Raw genomic sequence first — 22,645 nt, 5'->3', positions numbered from 1 at the left:
CAAGCGATTGCCAAGCAACTGAAAGCATAAAGGGAAATTTGTACTATGTAAATGAGGGACTTAATGCATTAATTAGATGGATTGGAACATTGTATTTCCATGTGTTTCATGCCTTAATTCTCAAGCTGAGGGTTGGAGCTGTTGAGAGGGTGGGGGGAGGCTATGAAGGAGTTCCAAGTGGATTTTGGAAAACAGAGCGCTGGGGTTTTGAAAAGCTGTGTGGTCATGGTGGGAGCCAAGTGAAGTAGGAAAGAGTGATGGGTTCTTTCTCAACCACGTTGTTATGTTGTAATGAGGCCGTGTCAGAGAGTTCTGAAGGGCTGCTTCTTATCCTGGTCTCTAATAAATGAGGACTGTGTTTATTTCCCCTTTCCGCAGTGGTGGGATGAACCAACACCCTTTCCTCATCTCTGTCAGAGGGAAGCCCAGAATCAAAAGAATTTAATCAGAGCTGGCATCCTGACGCTGGCATGGTTCATTCTGGGTAGCAAAGACAGCAACCAGTGACGGCTCCCTGTGTCTCTTGTCCCACAGCCAAGCTTCCTCTAGGGCAAGAAAGAGCCACTGCTCCTTGGTCTATTACTGGTAGAGGAAGCTGGGCAGGGGAGAGTTTTTCCTAAGTGGCAAAGCCAAACTCATGTTAATGAGAGACAAGTTTTCCTTGATGTTCATTCCGCCCCCCCACCTCCGCTCATCCACTCATTGTTTACTCAAAGCTTATTGAATACTTCTATAGTTATGTGTTGTGTATGAATGGGAAAACTAAATGCACATAGTCCTATTCTTGTGAATCTTTTAATTCCAAGTGTGAAATACTCTCAGGAAGGGGCTGTGGTTTAGACGACATATTACAAAGGAACGTGGCAGAAGCCACAGGGAACCCCGAGAAAGTGGCCCGAGGAGGAGTTAAAGTATCTTGTAATATCCACGGGGAGGAGCGGGACATGTTTAAACTTGGGTTCATGACAAGAATCAGTGAAATATTCACCAAGACTCTGCAAGGCTATCAGTGATGTTGGAGTCAAGAGCATGAGACAGGAGAGAGGGGCGGGACTTCTTGTCCCCAGTCTTGTCCTTTCTTGTACCTCATGCTGATCTCAGACCATCCTTGCTTTACCCCAGGAAGTAGACCTTGTGTTACCATCTTTTATAGGTGGTCCATCATTGTCCAGTAGACTACGGGATCCATTCAGACTTGTAATTTTAAGTCACACATCTCTAGATCCCGAGTCTCCACTGATTTCCTGATTCCTCCTCACTCCAGCTCTGTCATCCTAAGGTGGCCCAGTCATTTAATTCCGGGTTTTGTTTCCTTTCTCTAGAAAACTGTCTTCACTCGATGATGTGGAGAATGGTTGTCTTTCCTTCCTGGGAGTCGTTCAGGTCAGTGGTCCCTCACGCCGCTTCCTCACTGATTTGTGGCATCATCAGCTGCATGTCTGCTCTTTCTGCTAGACTGCCGTGTCTTACAGTTGTGTGTTTTTCAAAGGTTTATGTTCTTTTAAAAAGGAAATAGAAGAAGAACATCCATAAAAATTTTAAGCAAAACGGTTTAACTCTCGGGAGAAGGATCCCCGGGTCTCTGTTAAGCTAGTGCTGTGCAGGCTGTCCTTACATCTCTGGGACAGTTCCCCGGCCCTCTGTGCCAGGCCGAGGAAAAGACCAATGAGGCAACTTCTGGTGCAAGGCCAGTGTACTAGTGTGCCCCGTTTCCTAGCACAGGCCCACTGGTGGGTAGGACTTGCTTCTTTACACCCGACCTTGTTGTTTGGAACAACGTCAGTGCTCATCTCTTTAGTGAGTGAGTGAATGCACAACCAGAAAAATAAACTATTGTTTTGCTCTAGGTTAAGCAGGAATGAAATGTTGCTTGACATTTTTCAACAGATTATGTTGCTGTCATATAGACAGAATCTGAAGGTCAGCCCTGTGGGTTTTCTGTGAAGAGAAAGGAACAGAGTGGAGACTTAATGTTTACATCACCTTGCCATGTTTATTCCACCTGAATTAATACGCCCTTCAAAACAGTGAAGGGTCTAGCTCATTATATTCATTGTTAACTAATTTGGCTGCAGCAAATTTGTTATTTTCCTTATTACAAATGGGAGTAATTTATAATATATTGTGAGTTGAATGTGTGCTGGCTCTCTTTTCTATGGTGTGATATTTTTCCTTGAAATGTTTTAAACCCTGAGATCTAATTTAAACAATGGAAGAAGATACATTTTGATAAATTCCTAAGAACTATTTGAAAAGAATAACTAAAAGATGTATAAAACCTGTTTTTTCCCTCTAGAATTGATATGCAAACTGATTGATTATGTTATACGAAATTGAATTTCTTCATGAACAGAGACAATTTACAAAGATATTTATTTTATTTCATGGATATGAGTGTTTTGCCTACACATATGTCTGTGTACCAAGTGTGTGTGTCTGGTACTCACAGAGGTCAGGAGAGGGCATCGGATCCTCTGGCTCTGGAGTGACAGGTGACTGTGAACTGCCACATTGGTACTGGGAACTGAGTCAGGTCCTTTGTAAGAACAGCCAATGTTCTCAACAACTGAGCCATCTCTCCAGCCCTCAAACCCAAATCTCCACAGCAATGCTGGGCATCAAAGTCTGTGAACACGAGTTTAACAGGCACAGCAGAATTACGTTAAAGTAGTCCCAGGAATGGATACTTCACATCAGAAACTTGAAAGGCTACCCAAGAGTCTGATGGATTGTCAGCATCTAAAACATTTATTTTTTAGTTTAATTTTGTTTTGCTTGCACACACGCATGTGGAGGTCAGAGGACTACTTGTGGAAACTAGTTATCTACTACCACATTGGTCCCTGGAATTGAACTCTGGTTTTCAGGTTGGTGGTAGCTGCCTTTACCTGCTGAATCATCTGGCCAGTCCACAAAAGTGTAGAATTTACATAAAATATTTCTTGACTATTTCTGGAAGCTCCAATAAGTATCATTATGAAAATGCCCATAGACCACTGAGCAACCTGGCTACCAGGATGGCCCTGAGATAGCCAGCCTGGCTTCTTTGTCACCTGTTACCTAGCTCAATTGTTCTTTTTTACACACCCCAACCTGGGAGGTGCCTCTGCCACTCCTGATTCCTTATTCCAATACCACCATATTCCAAAGTTCAAGGTAAGGGTGGATGTGTCTATGATTCCCCATGCTCGGGGTGTGGGTTGAGGGCAAGGTCCTTAGGAGTGTTTCCATTTCCTTGAGTCACCTAAGATAAACCCACTGCTTTAGTCCTGTGAGGTATCCCCTTCACCCACCTCTTCTGACCAAACTGTGGCCGGAGGCTAACACACTGGCGAACCATTCCAGTATCATCTTTCTAAAAATGTCCCTTCTGCACAAAAACTCCTCATTACCAAATATTTTAAAGAGAAAAGCTTTAACTTTTGCACATAACTAGAATCCCCTGTGTATGTGTGTTTGTACAATTGTGTAAGTGTTTGTATATGTGTGGTGTTTTACAAGCAGATTGCAGCAGGCACCTCAAAGTGAGCAGCAGACACTTCCATTTCTTTGATGCGGGTGTTAAGTCTTTTAATCTTGAGGAAGGTAGAGTGTACAGTACCAGTGTCACTCAGCATTATCTGTGACAAGAGGACAATGTGTGTGCTGTTCTCCAATTAAAGGGACTTGGGTATGCAAAAGAGAAACAAGGAGGAAGTTACCAAGGTTCCTTCATAGAAATCAGGTGTGTGCTGTTAAATATTTGCAAACTAGCCTCACCTCCAATGAGGTAAACCCTTGACTCATGGTACTCGACTGTATAGATAGACACTCTCAATTTGGCTGATATAAGTCATCAATGTGACTTGAGTTAGCTTGCAACATTTCCAGGTATTTATCCTAAGTAGCCTGGTGGTGGCTGGTAGGAGCACATAATATTTAAAGGGAGATTCAGAGCCATGGAAATAAATGTCCACTTGCAACATTCCAGGAGCAAGAGACAATTGGTTCAAGTCCAAAGGCAGTTTGGGGCCAAAGAGCTGCACTTTCCACAAGGCTGCTCAGAGCAGAGGTCTCGGTGGGGCAGCACTGCCTCCTAGAGGATCCCTCTCCCAGGGAAGCCTGAAGGGGTGGTTTTTGTCCCGAAATTGAACTGGGGGGTCACGGTGATTATTGGATAAGGATCAAGGATAGAATACATCCTGCCAAGATCAGATTTGGCTGCACAACAGAAAGTTGTGCCGAGTTCTGCTAAAATTTCTTAGAGTTCATCAGATAATCTTCCAGGCTTGTTTGTTATTGTTATTGTTGATTTTTCTTTTTAAGAACCTGCTTAAAATTACTTGGAAGTTAGAATTACATCCTTCTTCCTTCCTTTCTTTTTCTTTCTTTCTCTTGAATGTATAATATTTTCTTTTTGCCTGGAGTTTAATGGGTAGTCTAAGAATGAAACCCGTGGGCAAATTGAGAGCTATTTGCAGTTTGGGCTTCAAAATCTTGGCAAAAGGTATGTTCATTCAAGTTATAGGATTTGAGAGTAACATCACATACCCATGTCTAATAGTGTCTGCAACTGTTGCAGCCTTCATGTGTGTGTAGATACCTGTGTGCAGACACTCAGAAAGCTTTCAGTCTTCTAACCTGAGAATCTAAATCAGAAACACATATTGCTCATTATTTTAATTTATTATTTATTGTTTTTTTATATAGGGCATCATATTGTTTTAAAGTATTACTTATGTAAGTGAGATCTGTCCTAGTTAGCTTTATCTCTCACTTGACATAGCTTAGAGTCACGTGAGAAGGGACTCTCCATTGAGAGACTGCCCAGATCACATCTGCCTGGAGGCATCTGTCTCTGTGTAGACTTCATCTTGATGTTAGTTGATGTAGCAGGATCCAGCCCACTGTGGGTGGCACCATGCCTCAGGTAGGTGCTCCCAGGTGGTATCAGAAAGCTAACTAAACATGGGTCTGTGAGTGAGCCAGCAAGAAACATTCATCCATGGTTACCGCTGTTCTTGCTTGGCTGTGAGCTCCTTGGTTAGAGTTCATGCTCTGTGGAGTAGCAATCATGCCTGCCCTTTTTCTTGCCCTGACTCCCCTTGATGATAGACTCTAACTTTCTAGCTGATATAAGCCCTTTCCTTCCCTAAGTTATGGCAGCAACAGAAAAGCAAACTGGAACAGGCACTATTAGGAATCATTTTAGGCTGAGCACAGCAGATGCACACCAGAAGTACTGACGCTCCATTTCAAATCTGCACGAACGGTTGCTACCTGAGCTGATTATCCTGGAATCACTCAAGGGGTGAGGGCGGCTTGGGGGCAGCTCACAGGACTGAGCCAGAAGCTGTGTTCCCTACTGCAAGCATTCGAACAAAAGGCACCCTAAATTCAGGTTGTCTTACATCATCTCTTCCATGTCTACAAGGGGATGGCTGAGGTGACCCACAGTTTGGGAAGACACTTCTGTTGTATTACTAGTAGGAGCCTGGATTACTCTCCTCACAGGGGATGTGTTGAAACAGAGAAGAAGGACAAAGTGCACAGATCATGTTAGCATTCGTCAAATCACCAAATACCAGAAAATTAAAAGAACTCACTTTAGTAATGTATGTGGATGCATGTGCATGTGCATATATGAAGGTATGTACTCACAAATATATGCATGTGTATATAGGGTGCTTGTGGTGATATTTTGTTTGTATTCTAACAAAATTTGCCTGAAGATCAGAGGACAGAGACAGCCACACAATTAAACAGTCAGGCTGTCGTGGCACACACCTTTAATCCCAGCATTTGGGATCTCATGCCCTTGCTCCCAGTATTTGGGAAGCCCATAGTCCTTTAATCCCAGCACTAGGAAGGCTGAGACAGGAAGTGACATGGCTGGGCTGAGAAAGGCATATAAGGCAGGGTGGGGTGGGGTGGGGGGGAGACAGGAACTTATTCCTTTCGGCAGAGGACTCAGGGGAATTCTGTCTGAGTATTCATGGAGACAGGATCTTACCCTTTTGGCTGAGGAGCTGGCCAGGTGAGAAGTGGCTGTGGCATATTTCCTCTGATCTTTCAGCATTTACCCCAACATCTGGCTCCTGGTTCTTATTATAAGATCAATTAGGATTTGTGCAACATCTGGCACCAAGCGAGGATTTGTGCAACAGGTGCTTGTGTGTGAACTCCAGGAAACTAAGGCCAAAGAGTATTTCATTTCTATCCCTAGCATTGAGGAAGTTACCCATGCAGAATGGAGAGCAAGACGAACTGAGGAAATACTAAGCTATGCTAGGATAGTCCTCATATCGTAAGATGTATATAAGTCCTGTGAAAGTACAGATTCTGAGCTTGTAGACTGGGATGGAAGAAGAGGTAGTACATGTTTAGTGAGTTCCTGGGTGGACCAATGGTGCCAGACATACATAACCCACGGAGACCCCACAGAGTACTCCGGCTACCTCCAGGCTGGGGCCAGTGTTCTCAGGACAAGAATAACTGTCCAAGAAAGAGTTGCCATTTCTTCTATTTCATCAATGCAGTGCAGGTTATTCATTTTGTTGTTTGGAACATTTGGTGATCTCTCCACGCCCCCTCCCACGGCATCACTCATCATTATAGAGGTTATTTGTATATTCTTTATGTTCATGTTTCCTGAAGTTGTAGTAAGGTGTGTAAACACTGAAGTTGATTGAGTTCCAAAGTGATTGTTCTAATCCCAGGTGTAGCCACACTGTGCTGCTGTTCCTGCTGGCCCATAAACAAAAATCACAACCCTCAGAATTTATGAAGTTTGCAATCTGAAGCATGGAACAGTATCTTGGTTTGGTTTTGATTTACAGTTCAGTGGTTGCAACTGAAGTGGAGAATATTTTTGCCTGGCTTTGAGTCATTTGTGTGGATGGCTGTTTGTGTCCATTGCCAATATTTCAATTCTAACAATATCTGTGTCTCAGCTGCACAGCTGCAGTCCCAAATCTTCATGTCCTTATGGTATTCATATAGAAACCTAATCCTGAATCAAACAGTGTTAAAGGCAGAGCCTTTGAGAAGTGACCATTTATAACTAGAACCCGCTAGCATGGGATTCTTGCTCCTAAAATCAGGCCTGAGAAACATAGTTTGCTCTTTTCTTCTTTTGAGGCAGAGGTGAGAAGAAGCCATCTTTGAGGCAGAGATGAGGCCCTCACCAGACAAGCAATCTTCTGTATCTTGGCCTAGGACTTTTCAGTCTCCAAAACTATGGGCAATTCCCACCCTCCTTTTTTAATCAGTAGTAGCTTATCAAGCCTAAGGTATTTTGTTCTAGCAGCCGACTGGACTGAGGCAGATTCTGTTACAACACTTCTAAAAACTGCTCTATGTTATTTGTGCTGTGTCTTGCTCATTTTCTGTCTCTCACATACTCTGCTGTCTTTTGGTGTACAGAAATCTTAATTTTATTGAAGGTCAGTGTTAAAGAAAATGCTTCAAAGTATTTAAAGTATTAGAGATTCCAGATACCAGGCTCTTCATATATGTGTCTATCTGGCTACAGATTTAAAAAGTATTCTTGTATGGTAAAATTTTCATTATTATGAATAGATGCTTTGTTAAATGAATAACTAAATCTTTACCTAGCATGATGCTTGCATGGTTTTTCCTCTTTGATCTCTTAATGTGAGGAATCCCAGGTTTTCATCAGTGAAGTCTCACTCTTTTGTATTCCCAGAATCAATACAACTTTGCCTTTTACCTAAAAACAAAACAAAACAAAATAAAGATATCTTGGACCTGCTAATTCTCTATTGAGAATTTTGGATTTTGGGTCTCTGCTCTTGAGTGACATTGTTCTGGATTCTTGCCATACCCTCCTGCACAAACCTGGTTCTGTGCCCTGGAGACTCTTCTTTTACTCTTTTTGGAAGCGTTCATGTAACAGTGGGAAAACATGGAAAAACCCTATAAACGCTGCTGGGACAGATGCTTTTCTGATGGAAAGATCTGAAACTTTTAATGAAAGTTCAAAAAATAAGTTAGCATGTATCTATCTATCTATCTATCTATCTATCTGTCTATCATCTATCTATCTATTTATTTATTCATTCATTTATTTTATCTATCCATCCATCCATCCATCCATCCGTCTATCTATGCCTTCCTATTTCTCCTGACATCTGTTTTGAAACTTTCTGTTTTTTTTTTTTTTTTTCTTTTGTCTTAATCTATGGACATAAGCTCATTCACAGTCCTCTCTCTTCCACCGCTTCATCCTCTCTGGTGATGTCAATCTCTCCATTCCCTACCTTTTCATTCATGGCCTGCCATGCTGGCACCCACTCCTTTGTGATTACTGTCATCTCTGGAAGGTTAGGTCAGCTTTCTTGAAGAGCTGGTCTTTGGGTCTGTTGATTTTCTAGTACACCCCTGTCCCTACTTTGGTAATATCTACATTATTTCTCTTCCCCACCTAATTTATTCTGTGTGACTCTTTTGTACCGCTCCCCAGTTGTTGGGTAATTCCTCCAGTCCATGCCCTTTTTTAAGGGTCTAAAGAGCTGGGAATGTAGCTCAGTGACAGAATGCTTGCCAACCATGTCCGGATCCCTGTGTTTACTTCCCAGCATACAGGGAATGGTGACAAACAGCTGCGTTCCCCACACTCAGGAACAGAGGCAGGAGGTCATCCTTAGCCACATAATGAGCGCTGTACGGATGTGCCAGCATTTACGTTCATTGTTACTGAATTCTCAGCATCATTTTTCATTGTGTGTGTGTGTGTGTGTGTGTGTGTGTGTGTGTTTTAAATCAGTATTTAGAAATGTATGTGGATTTTAATGAACTTTTTTTTGGCTACCATTTTCTAATTTATCTTTATTTTTGGCACAAATCCTTTGACGTTTTTGGATACTTTCTTCTGAACACATATATGACAATTGGGAAGGGAGTATGGGACTACTTGGGAGAATGTGTTCTGTGTGTTCGGGGTTCTAGGCGTGCTTGCTGTTAAGTCCTGTGCTGACCTCCTTCAAGGTCTTGACTACTAGTTTCTGTCGTTCTAACTTCTCAGTGATTGAGATACCCAGCTGCTGTGAGTTAATCAATACCCCACAGCTCTATCATTCTCCCTCCTTATTTTTATAAACCTGGCTGCTGGCATGACATCTTTACTGGGCTTTGGAGGTGTGGACTATTACTTTGTCACCCTAGTGTTTCCCTGGGTGGCAGTTGCTGAAGGAACCGGTGTATAAATGGACGCTCTGGGAAGGTCAAATGGATTTATTAATCTGACTTTTTGTGTAAAATGGAATACCACAGTCACAGGGTGATCTGAAAGCCTGCACGGGAATGGATTATGCCTGACAAAGCTGGCCATTAACCATGGCTTCACAATAGGCCGAGGATCTTGTAACTTCAGTCCTGGACCCTCCATCAAATCGTGTTTACTATCATGGTGGGGTAGGGTTTCAGATGAAATCGGTGGGAGTTCCAGGGTCTGGAGTCATGCCTGTTAGCTAAGTGAAAGGCATTTCACACGTTTGCTTTTATCAGTTTATTCATGCTGATAGGTGCTTTTAGAGAGAATTCACAGTTCATGAAAGGCTCTGAATGAAAGGAGCCCGGGGAACAAAGTCTTCTGTCATTTGTAGACTGTGCCTTCCATGGCATCAACAGTCCCACAAACTTCTCTGGAGTGTTTGAACACATAAATGGAGAAGAATCTTGAGGAGTGTTTTCTTGTATAACTTGAGTTCATTAGATTAAATCAGCATTTGGTCTCACACATTGCTTCCAGGCACATACTTAATACAGAGGCTCATTTTATAGGAAAGTTAATGATTCTTGAAATCATTCAAGTGTGTGTAACGTTTTCAGAGACCCAGCCTTCACTTTGCTCCAGTTGAGCATCACTGTGACTCAGACATGCTCTGTGTAGAGGACTCAAACCAGCAACAGCTGCTTGAGAAGTGGAACCGTGACCCCATGTTCGCCGTTCCTCACTTAGCACAGCAATAGCCCTCCAAAATCTTTGATGCTGTATTGCTGTGTTTCAGAATTCTCCTTTCAAGTCCCCACTGCTTCTTAGTCCCACCCCCCTACAGATTTGCCATCAGATACCCTGTTTCTACCCTGGGTCCCAGAGCTATTCTTTGCCCTTGTCTTAAAAGAAACAAACAAACAAAAAAACCAACCAAACAAACAAAAACAAAAAACAAAAAACAAAAAAACCCAAGCCCCAGCTTATTTTAGGTGCTATCATAAATGATCTCAGAGAGATCTTTGATTTAAGACCATTCTTGAATGAGAAGGAAAAAATCGTAACCTGAACTCAGCTATTTCATTGACTATCTCTTCACTTCCAGAAAGATTACCTATCACTGATCTGAAAATCTGTGTTCTAAACTCCATGTTTTCTCCAAAATTTTCATAATGTGTTTTAACCAGAAGTTTTCTCCAGTCCCGCCCAGCCCCGCAGTCCCACAGCCACTTATAAAATAATCATACAGAGCTTAATATTATTTACAAAATGTATGGCCTATGGCAGGCCTCTTGCTAGCTAACTCTTATATCTTAAATTAACCCACTGCTATTAATCTGTTTGCCATGTGTTCCATGGCTTTACCGGAGTTCCATTATATGTTGCTCCTTCGGTGGCTGGCTCGCATCTCTCTAGACTCCACCCTTGGATTTCCTGCCTGCCTCTAAGCTGCCTTGCCAAAGCCCAAAGCAGCTTATTTATTAACCAATGGGAACAGCATATATTCACAGCGTACAGAAAGACATCCCATAGCAACGTGTTCTAAAAGTGTGGAAGGTTTGCTGATGTGTTTGTGAAAAAATCAAGATGCCCAACGTTTGCATGAATCTGAAGTTCTCAGGGAAGCATATGCCAGTCTCATTATGAGTTTATGAACTATCCTTGTATTTTATATATACACATAACTCCTGACAAGTCCCTGGCATTTTCATGTCTTAAATCTATCTCTGTTTTAGAAACGTCCTATTTTATTTTTAGTAGTGCGCATATGTGTGTTTGTGTTGTAGATATGGGTGTGTGTGGGTGCAGGTGCCTGTGGAGACTAAAGGAGGGTGTCAGATCCCCTGGAGTCACAGGCAGTTATGAACTACCTGATGTGGGTTCTGGGAAGTGAACTTTGCTCCTAACCACTGAGCTATCTCTTTAGCCCCAAATCCCTTAATTTATTGATTTAAAGCGAATGAGAAGAAAATGGAAATAGTATATATGTTCATGTGGTTTGATTTATTCTTGTGTAATAGCAATCAAGTATTTTAAAACCAGTTCAGATACTTTTAAACTACAACATTTACTGTAGGTAAACATTAGTTATTTAAAAAGTTATATATTATCTTAAAACAGTGTAGAATTATAAGAAAAAAATTAAAAAATTAAGCTAATTTTAAATTTGTTCCACAATCAAGTCATATAACTAATATTACTGCAATTGCTTGCATTCTTTCTTTCTTGGAAAAATCAACACTTTTTCTATGATTTTTTTTTTCTGAGCAGAATTGTGAAACTGATGGAGGCATTTAATTGAAGTGCAACCCTAATTAGTCTAAACAATTAAAACCCGGAGTCAGATATTAGGGTAAAAGCTGAAAGATCAGAGAAACAGAGCAGCCAGGCACTAGAGACTTTTTACCTCTATGGAATCTCAGACTGAATTTGGGAGATCCTGTCTTTATTAATTCAAAGACTGAATGGGCAAGATCCTGTCTCTGCCTGCCTTATATTCCTACCTCTACCTCCTGAGTGCTGGGATTACAGGCATGTACCACCACCACCAGGCTCTGTTTCGCTTTTAGACTGATTCAATCTCGTATAGCTCAGGGTGGCATGCAACTCCCGATCTTCCTGCTTTCTCCTCCCAAGTGCTGGGATCAAAGGTGTGTGCCACCACTGCCTGGCCTCTATGGTTAACTAGCGGAGCTCAGCCCTCTAATCTCCAGGCAAGCTTTATTTGTCAGAGCACAAATAAAATATCATACATTTAATGTAATAGTTACAAAACTAGCTATACAAAACAAACACACAATAAATATTTTATTTAGCCTGGTTCAGTCTTTTTAAATGTGATCCTCTCATGATTAGTTCTGTTTGGAATAATAAGAATTGCACCTAGCTTTCCTGTCTGGGCTTCTCCCATAATGCACCTAGCTTTCCCATTTGGGATTCTCCCACATACTTCAAGTTTTCCTGTACTTTCTGTCTACAGCAATGCTGATTATTTAGTTCCACACTTCTGTGTATCTGAATTAAAACGAGGGCTGGTTCCTTCCTGTGTTGTTCCTTGTGTTTACGAAGGCAGCTGGGCTGGGGTGGGAACTCCCAGGGCAGTATCTCTGACTTTTCATCTTTGTTCCTTCCTACCCTGTGTGTAGGACATCTCACTCCTCTCTGCAAGGAAGACCACCTTCACAAGCACACTGTTGCCACACTTTTCCCCTCCTCATCTTTGATCTCCCAATTTCCTCTCTTAATTGTTTGCAGAAGTCTCTTGCCACTGGCCAGTTTTGAATCAGTGCTGTAAGTCTCTTCCCACAGCCTCTGTTTTATGTCTAGAATTATGAGCAGATCATTAAGTTGTAAGAATGGAAACACTTCATCATAAGCATCAGCTTTACACAGATTTTCAATGTTCAACTCAGTACTTCTTTAATTTATGTTGATTTTATTTTTTTAAAACCTTCTTTCCATCCCACTTTAAGGTCCAGTTTTGCACGCTGGGGATTGCCATTTGCACACTGGGGGTTGCCATTTGCACACTGGGGGTTGGCATTTGCACACTGGGGGTTGGCATTTGCACACTTCATATGTGATCATGCAGCTGAAAGCAAAGGGTATAAAAATGTTGGTAGCCGTGAAAGGTTGCTGGATGTGCAGCAAACAAAAAAAAAAAAAAAAACAAAAAAAAACATTCAAAATTAAACCCATAATAAACCTGAGGTGTTCCTGCTGGTGCTCACCCATTTTGTACCATGAAACTTCGATACAGCCTTGGTTCTGAACACCCAACATACACACTCCACATTGCTTATGGAGCCAATGTTTTCCAAGCACTCAGCGTACATTCAAGACTTTGCACACTGGGGCTGACTTGTTACCACATGAATAACAAATTAGTGTATCTTTGGGTTATATATTTTATATATATATGTATGTAATGTTTGATTTAAAAATTTGCAATTTGGGTTACTGACTTGAGTTACATTAAAAAACAAAACAAAAAACATTAACTAAAGTTTTGCCTAGGATTAGGACAGCATTTCTGACAATTTATGAAATGGCCCTAAATATCTTTCTGCCACTTTGTGCAACATATTTATGCAAAGAAGCCTTCTCAGCATTGACAATTATAAAAAATCAAAATATCAATTAACTTTGAAAAATGGCGAGGATGCTGTTAATTTTGTCGTATCAAATATTCAGCCTAAATTTAATTATGTAAAAATAAACAACCATATCTATTTATTAAAGGATAATTTTCTTTTATCCTTAATAAACAGAAAATTATGTGTACACTATGGAATTGTCTTAAAATAAACTTAAGGCTAAATTTTCAGGAGTTGATTGACTAGTGTATCTATTATTACTCACGTACTTGGTGTCTCAGTCAGTGTACTGTTGCTGTGAAGATATGGTATGACCACGGCAACTCTTATAAGAGAAAGACTTAATGGGCGCTCGCTTACATTCAGAGATTTAGTCCATTATCAGCATGGCAGGAAGTATGGCAGCACATAGGCAGACATGGTTCTGGAGAGGTAGCTGAGTGTTCTACATCAGAATCCACAGGCAGCAGGGAGAGACAGAGGGATCTGGATCTGGTTTGAGCACTTGAAACCCCAAAGCCCATACCAAAGACACACTTCCTCCAACAAGGCCACACCTCTTAATTACTGTCAAGTAGTGCCGCTACCTAATGACCAACATTTAAATATATGAGCATATGGTAGCCATTTCTACTCAAACCACTCCACTTGGGTTGCATGAGACTCTGTCACGTGAAAAAGAGTCAGGAGTGAAAGTTGTTTAAGAAGGCTTGTTTTAAATTGCACAAAAATATAAGTTTGAATAAGAAGTATTTCAATGAAAAAGTCGGTTATGGTGCTGGAGAGATGGCTCAGCGGTTATGAGCATGGGCTGCTCTTCCAGAGGACCCAGGTTTGAGTCCCAGTACCTACAGAGCAGTTCCTAACCATCTGCAATTCCAGTTTTAGATGTCTAATGCCCTCTTCTGGCTTCTTTGGGCACAGCACACACAGGGTGCATGGGCATACATGCAGGCAGAACACTCATACACATAAAACGAAGGAAAATAAGATGTCAGCCACAGTAAATAAATAAAAATACAAAGACATACCTCAGTTGACAAGGCAGGAGCTTCAATTCTCAATTATGCCAAGTAGGAAAATGTTAGTGTAGATGCTGTGACTACAACACAAACCAGGAGCAGAGTGAGAGCTGCTGAATAAATACACTTACGTTTTCTGTGTGTGGCACACTTTCTCCCTGCCCTTAAGGCCAGGAGTTTTTTTTTTTTAATATTCTGTTTCATTCTCATCTCACAATTTTACATGCCTTAAATGAAGACATTAAATCTAACAGCCCTTTATTTTTCTATCTTGCATAACAGGGAGATTTTCTTAATGGGAGGAAATAACATTTAGAACCAAGAGAGACTTGAAGTATATAAAAATGCAGGGTTTGCCTAGACAAAACTCGTGGTCATAGACCTGGGATGAGATGAACACCTGGTATATTCAGAAAATTGCTGCTGGACTTACATCTCCCAGACCCTCCAGTGACCTGTGTGGAGGGGGAAAATCTGATCTCCCAGACTCTCCAGTGACCTATGTGGAGGGGGAAAATCTGCCAGATCCCAGGGCCAGGCAGAGTGAGGCAGCTGATGAGCCAGTGATAACAGTAGTGGACTGATAGCACTCTTCAGAAGTGGCTTCCAGAGTTCAGCTCCTGGAGAGAATCCTGGGATCTGAGCAAATCCCAGCTCCAGTGGGGGTGGGGGTGAGGGTGATTGGGGGTTTGGGGGTGGGGCGCACCACGAGTGACTTAGAGCAGAGACTAAGGTTCCTGCCAGTGAGCTCAACTGGGAGTTCAGAGTTAGGTGCTGTCATTTAAGGGAAGGAAAACAAATGGGATTTTTCTTTTTGGGAGACAACTTATTGATTGTTGCAATGAATTAACCACACATTCCTGTGTATCTTCTCTGTGAGTTGTATCTTCCCGTGAGATGCAGTGCTCCTGGTAGCTATTTAAACAAAACTGCCAGAATCCACTGGTGTAATTACAGAAATACTCACCTCCAGGGTTTCTCTATGGAACAATAAGGGTCATGCTACAATGCTCTTCCTTGCTACAAATATCAGATGTAATGTGGGTTGAAGGGCAAGAGCTTGGCTGTTAACTCAGTTGTCTGAGTGAGAATACCCTGGTTCTTTGTGCTCAGCCTGAATAGGTGAGATAAACACATTCTAAGTAATTTATAGAAGAGAAGTGACTCCTGTGATTTGAGATGTTGGGAAGAAAAACAAAATGATGAGTAGGTAATGTAGACGAATTTCTAAGCAAGTCTTATTAAATGAAAAACATGGAGCCAAATATAGGGGTGAAAGCCTTAGAGATCAGGGAAATAGGAATAGCCACCAGCCAACCTTACCTCACCAAGCACGCAGCAGCTTCCAAATGCGAGTTACTTCCTATCTACACATGCCCTTATTGCTTTGCTGTTCTGCCCTCTCATTGGCTCTTAGCCCAGCTACCTCACTTCCTTGTCCCTGCCTGTCTGTACAGACCTCCAGGTCTCTATGGTTGATACTGGGATTAAAGGCATATGTCACCAAGCTTGCCTCTGTTCACTAGTATGGCCTTGAACACACAGAGACCCTGCTTGCCAAGTGATGGGATTAAGGGTGTGTGCTACCACTGCCTGACCTTTGTGTTTACTTAAAATGGCTTGCTATTTCCTCTGATCTCCAGGCAAACTTTATTAACATACAAATAAAATATCACCACATTTCAGCACAAATAAAATATCACCACAAGGTAACAAACCCATCGTGTGGGATGAAAGCAAAGCATGCAGTATGACCTGTGTCCTTAAGAACAAGGACACAGTCACTTTGGACAATTCTGGGGGCAGCAGCTATGAGACAGAGCCATTTGTTCTCTGAGGGACTTACAGACCCTCCTGCCAGTTGTTGCCAGGGAAGGAGCTTCCTGACTTCCCAGGTGACCTTAGTATCTGGATATGGAAAGATGATTACAATATGTCCTCTGTATCCACTCCTGAGAGCTCAACCTGTTGCTCCAGGCCTCGGGAGCTTTAACACCAGCCAGGAACAATGTAGCCAGTCAATCATGATTGTCTGTGCCACTGTGACTCCGCAGGATGGAACTGGGCTCACGAGTCACCTGACTGATGGTTCTCCTGCTGCACCGGCTCTCTCCTCCTCCGTTTCAGCCGGGTCACTGGTGATCCCATTTGGGGGGCTTTTCTTTTGTGCAGTTTCTAAAACCCTTTGTGTGAAGCACCAAGTCTGGCACAGCTTGGTCCTGGGAACCTGACTGAGGTGACAAGGCAATGAAGACAGGACAGACACACAGACATGTACAGAAAAGCTGGGGTAGTGTGGAGCAGGCATGCTCTGATGGAGAGGCACTGACTGTAACAAGCTGGTACCCCAGAGCATTTGTTATGTACAGCACAAGGGGGTTAGCTAGTCTCAGCAGGAGTTTAGTATCAGGCTGTAAACATCTGGGAGGAGGAAGCTGTGGTCAGTCAGTGCTTTCTGTACACTCTGTCAACATTTGCACATGGACCAGAGGAAGGTTTTGCTAATTCCCTGGGCCTGATCCAGGGAAGGCTTTGTCAGTTCCTGTGGGTCTGAGGCATTGGTTCTTGTCAATATTACACATCACTCAGGACTTCATCTGCTCCGTACATATTTACTCAGGGCTCCCTCTATTCTCCATGGTAAAGTTTCTTCCATTTGCAATCCATACTCATTGCTACTTGTTTCACAGAGCACTGGAATGTTCCATCATTCAGCCCGCATTCCTGCTCCCGAGGGTCTGATGGTTCTCGTTTCCTGAGACAATGTTGGAGATAGACTCAGAACAGACATAACACTTACAGAGCTTCTCCAGGGTGCCTGTCCTGGAAGCAGGGAGGAGGAACTTCCATCTTTCTTCACAGCATGTTCCATGGAACATAATCAGAAAGTAAATACTAAAATGTCCACCCAGAGTGAGTGGAGAGATGGCTTAGCAGTTTTTTTTTTTTTTTGCTACTTTTGCAGAGGACCTGGGTTCAGATTCCAGTTCTCAGCGTGGGTTGTTCACAATTGCCTGTATCTCCAGCTCTAACATCCTTTTCTGGTTTCCAGGTACCCACATGCATGTGTGCTTACAGCCAGCCAGCCAGCCAACTGCACACACACACACACACACACACACACACACACACACACACACACATCTTTTAAAAAGGGACACTCATTTTTTTCTCTGTAACTGGATTATAAAGTGTTATCTACCCCTCCCCTACTTTTTGCAGAATCAGATGTTTATAAGATGATTGAATATGTTTATCCAAAACTTTGTGAAAATCATTTTTGAAGAGTAGCCAAATTAGTCAACTTGTAAAGAACTTCCAAAAGTTTATAGTCTGGGGATATGACTCAGTAGTAAAGTGCCTCCCTAGCCTGGACAAGACCCTGGGTTCCATTCCCAGCATCATAAACAACAGCAAAAATCAAGACCCATAAACAAACAAAATATAAAGACCATCTTTAATCAATATATGGCTATATTCTAGAGCATTGCAGGAAGGCTGTTGAGAAAGTATTTTTCTCTAAAAGTTCCATGTCTGTTGGCTGTCTATGATTTATCCCACTAGGAAACCTTGACAGTGTTCCCAAGTGAACTCTGGTGCAGGTGCACCCATCTGAATGGGTCTAAGATTTTTTTCCCCTTATTGGTTTGTCTGACTGGTCAAAGAAAAGTCACCTCTAACCCAACAATCACTCATGCCAATTTCAAAGCGGAGTCTTCTGCATGCCTGGGTTGGGGTAGTAGGCTAGGGTAAGAAGGATGAAGAAGAGGGTAGGACCTGTGTCCTGGGCCACTGTCCTCTGAAGAATATTACCACTCTCCTCCCTCACTCAGCCAGTGCTTTGATGCTCACATTTCTGTTTTCCCCTTCCCTCCCCTCCCCTCCCTCCCCTCTTCTCCCTTCCCCCTTCTCCCCCTTCCCTCCCCTCACCTCCCTCCTTCTTCTCCCTTCCCTCTCCCATCCCCCCTCCCCTCCCTCCCCTCTTCTCCCCTTTCTTCCCCTCCCCTCCCCTCCCTTCCCCCTTCTCCCCTTCCCTCCCCTCCCTCCCTCTTCTCCCTTCCCCCTCCCCTCCCCCCTCCGCTCCCTCCCTTGCCCTCCCTCCCCTCTTTATTTTGTAATATCTACAGGTGTGTGCTTAGAGTTTGAAGGGATTTCTTTGTACAGATCCAGGTTGAAATTCTTCAGTCAGTCAGCTCCCTCCTTCCTCCCTCAAAGGCGGCCTTGTTCATGGCGGAATTTCTGAGGTTTTAATTTTGATGCATTTTCTTTTTTTCTTCTCAGCTGGACTCCGGGAACACCATGGGAGGCAAAGCGTTTGGTATAGGCTTCATTTCTCTGGACAGCAGTGGGATTGGTCAGGTGCCCTGAACCCTGGGGCTCTTGCGTTTCTCCGGCCTTTTGAGGACAGTGCTGGCAACTGTGTTGACTCTTCCAAAGGCACGTGGTGGTCTTTGAACTTGGAGACAGTGTCTCCTTCTGGAGCAAGAGCCATCTTGTCAGCGGTCCTCCACGGGTTCTGTTCAGGTTCTGTTCAGTGAGTGACTGAGTTTAGACACAGAGGGGCTCCGGGTAGGGAAAAGTCTGGAAAAAGGCTTTACTGAAGCTCTTGCAGGCACATAGCTCTAGGCTTCCTGGCGCCTTCATTACAAGAAATTGTACAACTTTATTAACTTATTTTTCTTAAAGCTGGTGATTATTCATGCAAGTGTGCTAGAGCAAGCCCTTGGCTGGAGGACATCTTAGGCACAACGGACTCAGGAGGGTCTACTCCTGCAGAGTTTTCTGTTTCAGAAACATCAGCTACTTTTCTCCAAATCCCACAATATGCTCATTGTCCTCCTTGGCTCTGGAAGCCAGGGAGGGAAGGATTTTCTTTCTGTTTATATCCTAGGAGGAAGTTCTAAATGTTTCCTTTCTTCATCCTTGCATGTAAATAAGTTTCTTAATTCTCATATTTGTGTAAAGAAAGCAAAGGAAGTTGAATCGGAAATAGACATAATCCAGGCCTTTAAAAATACTCAAAATGCTTTTTTTTTTTTTAAAATTTTTTGTGCTGCTCATTTTAAAACAGGAAAATGGCATGGCTTTTACTAGGTGCTTAAATTAAAACATGAAGAACTTAGAAAAGTAGTTGTAATATGATTTGTGGAGGCCTGAGACGTGTAGCTGTGGGGAACATGGTCAGCTTCTTTATTCTTTATTAACTTCAGGTATATCGACCAGCTTCTTCCACCCCACTTTCCTGCTGTGTTCATAAACTTGCTAAAGCTGGGGGTGTGGCCTCCGGATTAGTTTCTGAGTGTGAAGAGAAACAGAAGCTCTGTTTAACCCATGGTTTTGTGTCAGGGTGGCAGCTCCTGAGGATGCCTGTCACCCCTGTCACCATGGAATTTTTGTTTCCAATTATAATGATCCTCTAAATAATTTGAAAGAACAATAATTAGATGTGGGTTTATTTTTCCCTCGCTGTGTGGTCTTATCCAGTAGACTTTTAATTTAATCGAGTTAAGTTATTTCTAAGCTCCTAATTTGTACATTTTCTGCACTGAAATACTAACACCCTGTTGACCTAATTCTGTAACTTTTGCCGTCCCCCACTGGTTTATCTACCGTCAAGTCATTTTTTTTTTTCCTTCTGTCATTTTCTCTGCACAGCCGATCTCATCCCAGGACCACCCATCTGGAGGGAGGGCTTCGGATCTCCTGTTTCATCACACAGTCTTCCAAAGTCATTGGACATCTAATTGTTAAGTCACCTGATATTAAGCCTGCTTCATTAATTGATCTGTTCAAATAGACTTAAATGAACCCTAGCATGACCTCTATACATCCCAAAGTTCATTCAGCCGTTTGTTTGTTTTACACCTGTCAGTGGGAGCTCCTATGGGAAGGATGGCTGAGTTCATCAACTGGTCAGAGCCAATCTGTGACAAAGCGGATCTCCGGACAGAGGTAGACGCATCTGTTAAAGGACATGTGAAAACATGGATGGGCATCTGTGACCATTTGTGTGCCTGTCACTTGAGGCTTTCCGTGGGACTGCTCATGGCACACGTGCTGCTGGATACAGAGACAAAGAATACATCATTGCTTGTGTCTGGCCAAAAGGGGCTTCAGTGTTGGCTGCCCTCAATGTGTGGCTGCTAAATAATGTCAAATAAAAGAATAACATGTATGAAGTTTACAAATGGAGCGAGTGCAATGACCATAAAAGTATTATTTTAACAGCTTTGCTGAACACACAAGTTACCATCACATTCACCATTTAAAATACACACTTCAGTGGTTTTCAATGACTTAGAGATGTGTGATATTCAGAACCATATCTTAATTTTTAGGACATTTTTATCACTCAAAAAAGCAACTTGAAATACTTAGCCTTGTTCCAATCCCCTTCCCCAAGCATTTGGGAGCCTCTGATCTCTATCTCTGTAGATTTCTCTCTCTTGGACCATACACTTACAGGGAATTAGACTCCATGTGGTCTGAGGCACTTTATTTCAAAGTTCGTCTTTGTTGTAGCATGTAATAATACATCATACACATTTTACTTCTAAAAGACCATGAATGGTTATAGTACATTTCACCACTTTTCAGCTGATGGACACTGAGATTATCACTTGTTTTTGACTACACTATTTTTAAACAGTACTTAGAGATCAAATATTAAAATGATGAAAGAAGTTATAGACTGAGGGGGTCTCCCAGTGAGGCAATATATTTATTTTCTTTCTCATGCTAAATGTAGTATCTTTGCATTATTATGCTTAAACTTTTTACTTCAGAAGCTTGGTTTGCCTTCCAGATCAGTACATAAAATATTCCTCATTGTTTGATTTAAAAAAAAAACTATTGAGCTATAACTGACATACAACAAACTGTACACACTTTTAATTTTGAGATTATAATTATGACCTTTATCCACTCTCTTTCCTCTCTCCAACCTCCTCCTATATTCACTCCCAACTCTCCTTCAAATTCATGGCCTTCTTTTTTCACTAGTTGTTGCTGCATGCATAAATGTATGTGTATAACATATATTCCTAACATTACCTGTTTAGTCTGTAAAATTTTACTTGTATGTAGCTTTCACGGCTGAATGTTTGGCACTAGATAACCCTCTGGCTCCCAGCTTTCCTCAATTGCCTGTAGTTCTTTGTGTAGGGTCGAGACCTCATGGACTTGATAAATATACAACTTGATAAGTGTATGCATATGTATATACACATGGAAATATCACCCCTGCGGCAATATGAGCATGTCCACCACCCCAAAGCTTTCTCCTGCCCTTTTCTGAATTCATCTCTCATTACTGTTCTCAGGGACCACTCATCAGCTCTGTGTCACTGAATACTGGCTTGTGTATCCTGAAATTTTATACAAATGGAGTTATGCCACGTATGTATTTAATTTTGTCTGGCTTCTTTCATGAAGTATAATATTTTGAAACCTGGGTGTAGTGCTATGTATCAGTCATTTGTTCCTTCATTGCTATGTGCCATAGTCTATGTGGATGCGCCTTAATTTGTTTACTCCTTCACCTGTGACGAGCATTTGAATTAGGTTCAGTGTTTGGTTGTTAAAAATGAAGCTGCATCAAGACTAGGGTACATCTCCTGTTTGGAAAAGCTCAACGCTTTCTCCAGAAAACATCTAAGAGTTAAACAGCCTGGTTTTATGTCTGGTTCACATTTGCTCACACAAGGAATTGCTAGCTTGCTTTCACAGTTGCATCATTTTCTACTCCTGTGGTAGTGTGAAGAATTCCAGGTCACCACTACCTCCCCTCACTTTGATCAGTCAGTTAATTTTAAGCATTCTTGATACTCAGGCAGGAGAGATTATATTAGGATATTGAAGTAACACAGTAGCTGACGAGACTTTTTGAGGACATTTTTTAACGCTGCTTGGCACAATGTAATGCCTTTTCAAATATTTTGGTGGATTTTATTTGGTAAAACCTTATTTAAAATCCTGGCATGTGTATTCATGAGCTATGTTGGAATGTAGCTTTATTTCCATAGAATGTTTTTTATAGTTTTGCTGTGGAATAATTCTGGACAGAGAAGATTCCAGGTTCTAGATTCCCCCAAGGATCCAAATCAATAGGTTAATTTGAGATGTGTGATTTGGTTATCAAATGTTTAGAAATTCACTAAACACTGGTCTATTATTGATTTTCAAGCTAATTTCATTATGTTCAGAGAAAGAGTGTGATTTGAATTTTTTTAAGTATATGAGAGGTGTTTTATGGCAAGTTTGGTGAATATTCATCTTGGTAAATGTTTTGCAACCATTTAAAATGACTGTGC

The 22,645-nt window shown here is 42.0% G+C and overlaps 1 long non-coding RNA gene across 1 annotated transcript; it reads left to right on the top strand.

Moving 5' to 3' along the window:
- Positions 1–1,317: 1,317 nt before the first annotated feature.
- Positions 1,318–20,516, top strand: LOC119086790. Its single transcript, XR_005090147.1, has 2 exons — positions 1,318–1,383; positions 19,989–20,516. It is a non-coding gene; the product is annotated as an uncharacterized LOC119086790 (long non-coding RNA).
- The last annotated feature ends 2,129 nt before the right edge of the window (positions 20,517–22,645 follow it).

This window comes from Peromyscus leucopus, chromosome 16_21, assembly GCF_004664715.2.
Source record: "Peromyscus leucopus breed LL Stock chromosome 16_21, UCI_PerLeu_2.1, whole genome shotgun sequence".
Taxonomy (NCBI): Eukaryota; Metazoa; Chordata; class Mammalia; order Rodentia; family Cricetidae; genus Peromyscus; species Peromyscus leucopus.
The sequence above is the reverse complement of the archived record's forward strand: the minus strand, read 5'-3'. Positions and strand labels throughout refer to the sequence as shown.